Genomic DNA, 9778 nt, shown 5'->3' with positions numbered 1-9778 from the left:
TCATCTATCTGGTTGTCAGTTCCTGGTAGGGTGAGGAGAGGAGGGGATAGTGTCCAGCCAAAGCTCTGAAAGCCACATGGATGCTGATCTATTATGATGGACTTTCCTTAGGAACAATTAGTGTTGATTAAGGGTTTGAAGTATTCCAAATTGGAAACAAGTGCTTATAATCACATCCACTTGACTCAAACAGATTTTTACATTGTCTTGAGCTCAGTTGGCAAAAAGGAGAAATGTTTTTGCTTGAAAAAAAAAGTTAATCTGAGGAATGCTCAAGGGGGAAGTTGTGGTTTGCATGACAGAAAGAGGGAATAAACCAATTGAGGGCAATTGTGCTTTATCATGAAGATTGGTTCCACCCATTTACTTTAACATTGTTGTTTAGACTTAAAAGCAAAACAAATAAGACTGTGTTGAGACATTGAGAAAATGGGTCTTAGTAAGTGGTTCAATTTTAAACCCTGAACATGATCTGTAACATTTTCTGTGACTCTGTTTACTTATGTTGTCTTCAGAAAGGAGATTATAGCTGGCACCAAACTCAAAATCTTTCCAGCATGGTAGAATATGCTTTAGCTTGTGTTCCAGGTGGGCTTAACTCAGGCCTGTCCCCTTATAGTTTAAATTTAATATTGGAAAGAAGTGAGACATTTGTAGGTTTTTCAACAGTTGACAAACTATTTTTGTTGTTCAGTTATGACTGATTCTTTGTGACACCATGGACCATAGCATATTCATGCTTTCCATGGGGTTTTTTCAGTATGATATTGGAGTGGTTTGCCATTTCCTTCTGCACTAAATTGAGGTAAACCAAAGTTATGTGACTTGCCCAGGGTTACTGATACAATTAAAAATATTTGAGAGACTGGTTTTGAGGTAAGAATATAACTTTATTGATTTAGCCAACAAACAGCTCAGTAATCCTCTCAATAACAAGGATAGGGAAGGATTTTCATGTAAGTCAATAAATACAATTCGGGAGCTCATTCTACAGTCCCTCCTTTGGACATTTCAAAACATCTCTGACTGGTGAACAGTTAATGAGGAGCTTTCCCATTAAAATTCTTAACCCTCTCCCTTCCTCCTTTCCCCCATAGAGGATGGTAGAGCAATTACCTACTTAGAAGGAAGAGTTTTTTCTACTAATCAGGTTTTAGGTGGGGAAGCATTCCTTGGGAAAAGTTAACAGTCATTAGGAGCCTCTCTAATTCAGGATCCTGACATAGGAAAAAGTTAATTCTCACATCACATAAGTATATGAGATCAGATCTGAAATCCGGTCTTTCTGATTCCAGGGCTAATGCTGTATATACCACTGAGCTACCTAGCTATCTCAAAAGAGACCCACTGTAGATCATAGAGGTATGATTTACTCAAAAAAAGATGACTTAGTCATTAAAAGGGAGGAATAGTCAAGCATACCTATAGGGAAACTTTGAGTTGATTCACTTGAGCTAAGCCAACCTGTCTGAGATACCCATAGTGGGTCTGAGGTACCCAACACTTGGAGAGCACCTGGAGAACCTTGTGGGTGTTTTGTCTTCTGGTGGCCAGGAAGTAGTTCCAATAATCTTAGCCTTTGGTTGCAATTGTCTCAAGGATGGATTCAGTACCTTCAAAGGAAAAATTAGGATAAATTGCATGGGAGTAGAAAGATGCTTAAGAAATTATTCCCACCCCACATCTACTGGCATGGCTTTGGAGAGCTCACCAGTAGGAGTTTGATTTTGTAGAAATGTTGAGGAAATTTTCAGAAATTGCTTTGAGTATCAATGGATTGGTTTCATACTCAGGAAAGGACCTGTAATATTTTCTCTAAATTTGTGAGCTTTCATTTCAGTTCAGTGGAGTTGTCATAGCCTATTATAGTTAATTTTGACTTTATGAACATTCTAAAGACAGTGGAGAGATGTATGGTGGATGTAATTAGGTTGTGGTGTACTCATCCAATTAATCGATCATACAATCAACTAACATTTATTATGTGCCTACTTTATGCCAGGCATTGTGCTGAAATATAATAAAAATATAACAGCCAATATCTATATTTATCTAGATATCTATTTATCTAGAACTTTAAGGTTTGCAAAGTACTTGACTTACACATTTATTTGAACATCACAAAAATTCCATGAAATAGGTACTCAAAGTATTATTATATCTAATTTACAGTTGATTATATGGGGGTTCAGAGATGTTTATTAGCTTGACAAAGGTTACATAGCAAGTATACACTTGAACTGGATTTGAACCCAAGATTTTAGGACTTGAATCCTGGTGAGGCTTTGAGGTGATTAGGTGATGTCCTTGGTATAATTCCAGACTTGGATTCAGAAAGATATGAGTTTGTATCTTGACTCAGGCACTGCCTATGGGACTCTAGGCAAGTCACTCAACAACTCTCTGCCTCAGTTTCATCCTCTATAAAATGGAGATAATAATAGCACCTACCTCCCTGAATCACTGAGTAGATCAAATAAGATAACTTATGTAAAATGCTTTAAAAACCTTAAAGTACTATCTAAATGCTAGTCATTATTATTATTACTTTAACCTCTATGCAGTTCTGTCACTCTGTCATGAAAGAAGTGATTTAATAGAGATGTGTTGACAAAAGAGATAGATACCTGTCCTATAAGAACAATGACTTACCGGACATCTGGGACAGGACACTCTTGTCCTCTGCAATGTTAAATGACACAAAAAAAGGCCACCAGAAAGTTGGGGGCATTTAGGTGAGGACATATGCAGGATGAAAGAATGTGAATGAGCTGTATTCTGCAGAACTAGAGAGAATGTACACATAGATAAGACTAGAAATTCAATGTTTGGTCACTTAGAAGATTCTGGTTGTGTCACATAGCATGAGCTTAGGAGAGTTTTTTTTTTTGTAGTTGCATAGTTTCATTTTTATTGGTTTCTTTGCTTTTTTTTATACCAATTATTTCCCTATATTCTACCCCCAGAATGCCCCCTCTTCCATTACAAAAAAGAAACAAAACCAGTTAGCAAAACCAAGCAATACAACATATAAGTAACACTCAAAGCACATTGTCCCAACCTCTCTATCAAGAAAAGGAAGGATACAATCTTCCTCAGGACCAATGTGGGTCATTGCACTTTATTAGAGATGAACCTTTTTTGAGTTTCATCCAATATGTAATGTAAATGGCATTTTTATAATGTTGGGGTGGCCCAAAGATAAATCCGCTCTTCATTTATTTGTCTTTAGCCATGTGGAGTGTTTTGTAGTTGTATTTATATATCATATATTTTATGCATTTTGTCATTAGTTGGGAACTTCTATCATTAGATTATTTCTATTTATTGGTAATTATTTATTGTAATATTGAATTATAACATGTAATATGTAAATATTTATTGGGTACTTCTTATGTATAAGACACTGGAAAATGTAAGCCAGCATAAGGTCTCTGCCCTCCTCCAAACTCAGCCTGGACTTTTTTTATTCACCAGAGAAGTATCCCTTTATCTTTTGGTCTTCCAGTCAATTCTTTGCCTGTGGCAAAGTCATTCCACATGAATTCCATGATGACAAAAACATAATTTTGAGTTTTAAAATTAGGATATTCTTTTGGTTTCTTTAAAGGACAATAATTCACATAAGACCTTTAGCATAAAGGTCCCCTTTTTGAAAAATTATATGAGCATCATTGTCTTCCCTTTAGCCTTTTATGGTCTGTATTCCTCATTCCCACCTTCCTAAAATTTCCCCAAAGTACTCTGGTTTTTAATTTTCCCCAATAAAACCCTACCTTGTGTGAAGATGGGATTAACTCTCCCTTGCCTACTTTTGAATTAATCAAAAAAAGCTTGAACACCCCTATTTAGCACTAGTTGGGGGAGCTCAAGTAAGTCATTTAGAGTACTCCACCCTTTCAACTCAATCAATCAGAAACCTGTGAATCTTTTCTGAAGTTTATCCTCATAGGACAAGAGATGGAACCTACAAACACTGACCCTCTGGGCAGTGCTAAGCAAATTTAAAGACTGTAATTGGTCCCCATAAAGTAGAGAAAGGCACTGGCAGTGACATGGAAAAAGCACTCTAAAAGCCCTGAACTTCCTGTCCAAACACACTTTCTCCTTTGGACTTGACTTTGGAGGAGCTCCAGCTTGGGACCTCGGCTTGGATTCTTATGCTTGGACTGCTTCTGGTAAGACAGCTCTTGGAACTTCCCTTTGGACTACAACATGCATGAGTGAAAAGACTGACTCCTTTCCTGGCTTCTGGAGAGATTAATTTCTGGTTTTTCACCACTGGGCCCTCCGACTGAAGGCCCTCTGGTGGAGGGCTAATTAGGCCAGCCTGAGTTGAGCCAGGCACTGGAGAAACATTAGAATGATAAGCTAGACTGCTTACTCTATTCTCTTTCACATTTATCTACTTTATTCTTTCTCTCTATTTTTGTAAATAAAGCTACTAAAAAAGTCATTTTGACTTGAGTTATAATATTGGTGACCACATTCTCTTCTACTTAGTCCAACCATAAATTTAATCTCTACATTTTAATTATGCTTATTTGTATTCTTGCCAAAATATTTCCCCTTTCCATGGTTGAAATGTAAGCTCATTTGAGGGCATGGGCGGTGTACTCAGATGGTACCTTACATGTAATAGATGGATGCTGAGAGGAGGAATGGACACTAAACCATGAGAAATGATGAATAACCCAGTAGCATTCTTTTTTTTACATTTTAAAATTTAATTAATTAATTAAGAATATTTTTCCATGGTTCCATGGTTCAAGTTCTTTCCCTCTACTCCTCCCTTTCCCCTCCCATAGCCAATGAGCAATTCCACTGGGTTTTTACATGTATTATTGTTCAAAACCCATTTCCATATTATTCATATTTACACTAGGGTGATCATTTAGAGTCTACATCCCTAATCATATCCCCATAAAACCGTGTGATGTTTTTCTCCTGTGTTTCTACTTCCACAACTCTTTCTCTGGATGTGGATAGCATTCTTTCTCATAAGTCCCTCAGAATTGTCCTGGATCATTGCACTGGCTAGCAGAATTCTTAATTTAGGTAGTAATAAAACTAATATTTGTTAGAAACATTCTTAATAATGGACTTTGCCTACAACTGTTTGAGGTGACTTGTGAATTATATGGTTCCTCCTTAAAACAATTAGCTTCCAGTTAATTCAAAGGAAAGCTATTTCAATGAGGGGCCCACAATTATCAAATAACATCAGCTTGTGAAGGTTTTTGGTTATTTTAAATGCCTAGTAGTGGAGAGAGAAGAGGACAGAGGTAGCAGAAATGAGTGATAGAACAGTCATTTTCTTAAGAAAATTTGAACTTTTCCTCAAGCTCTCCAGTTTTAGTTTTACCCATTGCTTTGGATCTGGGGCCTTGATTCTTTATCTTTTTAAAATTTTTTTCTCAATTATATGTAGAAACAATTTTGATGATTATTTTCTGTTATTTTTGCAAAAAACATTCCCTCTCTGCCCCCCTCTTCTGGGTGGTAAATAGTCTGATACAGGCTATACAAGTATTTTCATTTATTGCATATTTCCCATATTGCTTGTGCCTTGACAGAAGACCCCATATCACACATACAATAATAAAAAAAAAGCTCATGAAGGAAATAAAGTGAAAGATGGCATGCTTTGATCTTCATTCAGACTCCAATTTCTTTAGCTGTGTAGAACATTTTTCATTATGAGTCCCTTGCAGATACCTTGGAAACTTGCTTTGCTGATAATAGTTTAGTCTTTCATAGTTGATTTTTATACTCCATTTCTGTCACCATATACAGTTTTCTTCTAGTTCTGCCCATTTCACTTTGTATCACTTCATAGAAATCTTTCCAGGTTTTTCTGAACTTGCCCTTTGTCATTTTTTATGGTGTTTTGGTATTCCATTACAACCATAAATCACAACTTGTTCAGCCATTCCTCAGTTGATGGATATCCTCTTAGTTTCTAATTCTTTTCCATTACAAAAAGAGAGTCTATAAATATTTTTGTACAAGTATGTCCTTTCCCCCTATCTTTGATCTCTATAGATAGTTTTAATTTCTTCCTATGAGAACTGGTTGTTCATATCCTTTGACTACTTATCAATTGGGGAATGCCTTGTATTCTCATAAATTTGAGTCAGTTCTCCATATATTTGAAATATTAGACCTTTGTTAGAAAATATTTGTTATAAATATTTTCCCGCATTTGTTGTTTCTCTTCTAATCTTGGCTGTATTGATTTTGTCTGTACAGAAGCCTTTTAATTTAATGTAATCAAAATTATCTATTTCTTTTTTTGTAATATTCTCTGACTCATTTGGTGATAAGTTCTTTCCTTATCCACTGACCAAACAGGTGAACTTTTACATATTCCCCTAATCCGTGTATGGTGTCACTTTTTATTTCTAGATCAAGTATCCATTTTGACTTTATTCTGGTGAATGGTGTGAGATGCTGTTTGATGCCTATTTTCTACCATATTGTTTTCCAGTTTTCTTAGTATTTATTGTCAAATAGTTTGGTTTTTGGGCTTATCAAAAACTAGGTCACTATGGTCATTAAATACTGTATGTTGATTATCTAACCTATTCCACTGATCCACTACTCTTCTTTGCCAGTATCAGATTGTTTTGGTGATTACAATTTTATTGTATAATTTGAGAGCTGGTATGGCTAAGCCTTCTTCATATTTTTTTCCATCTATTTCCTTGATATTCTTGGCCTTTTGTTCTTCCAGATGATTTTTGTTTTTATTTTTTTCTATCTCCATGAAATACATTTCTGGATAGTTTGATAACCATGGAACTTAATAGGCAAATTAATTTAGGTAGGATTGTCATCTTTATTATGTTGGCTTGGCCTATCAATGAGCATTTAATGTTTTCCCAATTGTTTAGGCCTGGCTATGGGAAAAGTGTTTTGTAATTGTGTTTATATTTATTGCTGGGTTTGTTTTGGTAGGTGTATTCTCAAGTATTTTATATTGTCTATAGTTATATGAATGGAATTTCCATTTCTATCTCTTGATGTTATACTTTGTTGATGGTAAACAGAAATGTTGATGATTTGCGTAGGTTTATTTTGTATGCCAGGGTTTTACTAAAGTTGTTAATTATTTCTATTAGTTTTTTGGTTGATTCTCTGGGATACTGTATGCATACCCTCATATCATTTACTAAAAGTGATAACTGTTTCCTCACTGCATATTCTAATTCCTTCAATTTCTTTTTCTGCTCTTATTGCTATAGCTAGCTTTTCTAGTACAATGTTAAATAGTATTTGTGATAATGAGCACCCAATACTTATTGACCTTTTTGCACCTTCCCCCCTCTAATGGTTCAGATGAGAAAGGGGAAGAGAAGGGGTAGTCATTCAAGAAACTACTGAATAGGACAAAATGAAAGCTCTGGGGGGTGGATACTCTAATAAAGCAGGTATGATTTTGGGAATCTTGGCATATTATAGGTTTTCTCTGCCATACATTTAGTATTGGATTGGAGGAGAATGGGAAAAATAAACTATATGTACCTATATATTTATGGATATAGGTCTAGTCTGATCATGATATCATTGTTCATCCACAAATGCCAGTTTTTTGAAGTTGTGATGAATGGCAAAAACTTGGGAGGGAAGAAAGATGGACACAGTGATAGAATGGTTTGTAGGTTATAAAAGCCAACTTTGCTTTCTCCATCCTCGGGCCATATTCATCCTAATTGTGCTCATTCTTTGGCTCCTCAGGGAAACATAATAAATGGACAATTAACTCCTTTGCTAGACATTTAAAGCCTTCTAAGTGGTGCTACCCCATTTTTTCCAGCTTTCTTTTATGTTACTCTCTATTGCACATTATATGTTCCATCCAAATCAGAAGCATACCCTCCATTCTCTGAACATGCTTTGGGCTTTCTAGATTTCTTGTTTTTGTTTATGTTGTGGATTTTGCTTGGAAATTTCACTTTTGCCTCTTCTCATATATTGTATTCCAAATCTTCATTTATAGTCCAGTTGGAATGCTACTGCTTGAAAGGAGCCTTCTTTGGCACCTTTAGTTGGTAAAGACCTTCCCTGTAGTCCACCACATCCCAATACTCTTTTGCTTTACACTCCTTTGGTGTGCATATTATGCAATATGGTATGTTATGGTTACTTCTGGTGACTTATTCCCCTACAAAATATAAAGTCCACAGGAGCATGAACCATGTCTTATTAAAATTTTGTATCTCCTAGTGCCTAGCACTGTGCTCTGCACATGGGGGATGTTGATGAAATGCTTGTTAGATTAAACTATGATAGAAACATAGCTACTTAGTATGTGGACTCAAATATTATTTTGATTAAAATTTTCGTTCTTTAATGGAAATCTCATTTGTATTTCTAGCTGGGTGATGAAGACCTTAGATATTATAGTCTCTCTATTTCTCTCTCTCTCTCTCTCTCTCTCTCTCTCTCTCTCTCTCTCTCTCTCTCTCTCGATAGGTAGATAGATATCTTGTTCTCTCTAGGTTCACACAGAAACAGTGTGGTTTATCAGATAAAGTATTGGCCTTAGAGGAAGCTGTGGGTTCATATCCCTCTCTTGACATTTATTAGCTATGTATTTCTGGCAATTCATTTAACTTTCTGAGCCTCAGTTTCTATAGACCAGTGAGTCTTAATTTTCTTGAAGTTACAGTACTCTATTATTATTCATTTTCATCTTATGGGGAGAATCAAAGCACAACAGAGAAGTGTATAGTGGGTATAATTAGATTGTAGTGTATCAGAAATGTCAAACACACAGCCAAACACTCTTTAAAAAAAAGTTTGTTTATTTATTTAATTTAGAATATTTTCCCACAGTTACATGACTCATGTTCTTTCCTTCCCCTCTTCCCACTTCCCTCCCACAGCCAAAGAGCAATTCCACTGGGTTTTCCATGTGTAATTGATCAAGAACTATTTCCATGTTATTAATATTTGCATTAGGGGGATCATTTAGAGTCTACATCTCCATTCATATCCTCATCGAACTATGTGATCAGGTAGTTGTTTTTCTTCTGTGTTTCTGCTCCCACAGTTCTTGCTCTGGACATGAATAGAATTTTTTCTCATAAATCCCTCATAATTGTCCCAGATCATTGCATTGCTGCTAGTAGAGAAGTCCATTACATTCGATTGTACCACAATGTATAAGTCTCTGTGTACAATGTTTTCCTGGTTCTGCTCCTCTCACTCTGCATCACTTCCTGGAGGTCATTCCAGTTCACATGGAATTCCTTCAGTTCATTATTCCTTTGAGCACAATAATATTCCATCACCATCAGATACCACAATTTGTTCAGCCATTCCCCAATTGGAGGGCATCCCCTCATTTTCCAATTTTTTGTCACCACTGAGCGCAGCCAAATACTCTTGAAGGTGTCAGAAATCAGATTCAAATACAACTGGGAAATCTTTAACAAAATAGATAAAATATAATAAAACATAGATAGTATTAATGTGTGGTTTTCTAAAAGTCAATTTGAGGTCTACAGGGATCATTAAGTAGGGTTTAGTAGTCTCTGTTTCTATTTGAGTTTGACACTATTGAAGTATATTAATAGTATAATAGATAATAGTTATAATACACTTTAAAATTTGCAACATACTTCACACACACAAGGGGTTGATAATACCTATAGCATGTACCCTTAAAAGATACATTCTCTAATGTATTTTGCAAATCTTAAAAGCACTGTATAAAGGTTGGTTATTTTTCTGATTTCTTGATAGTGTGCACTGAAAAAATGGGTCATGG

The sequence above is a fragment of the Monodelphis domestica genome, chromosome 8 (genome assembly GCF_027887165.1).
Source record: "Monodelphis domestica isolate mMonDom1 chromosome 8, mMonDom1.pri, whole genome shotgun sequence".
Lineage (NCBI taxonomy): Eukaryota > Metazoa > Chordata > Mammalia > Didelphimorphia > Didelphidae > Monodelphis > Monodelphis domestica.
Note: the sequence above shows the minus strand (reverse complement) of the source record.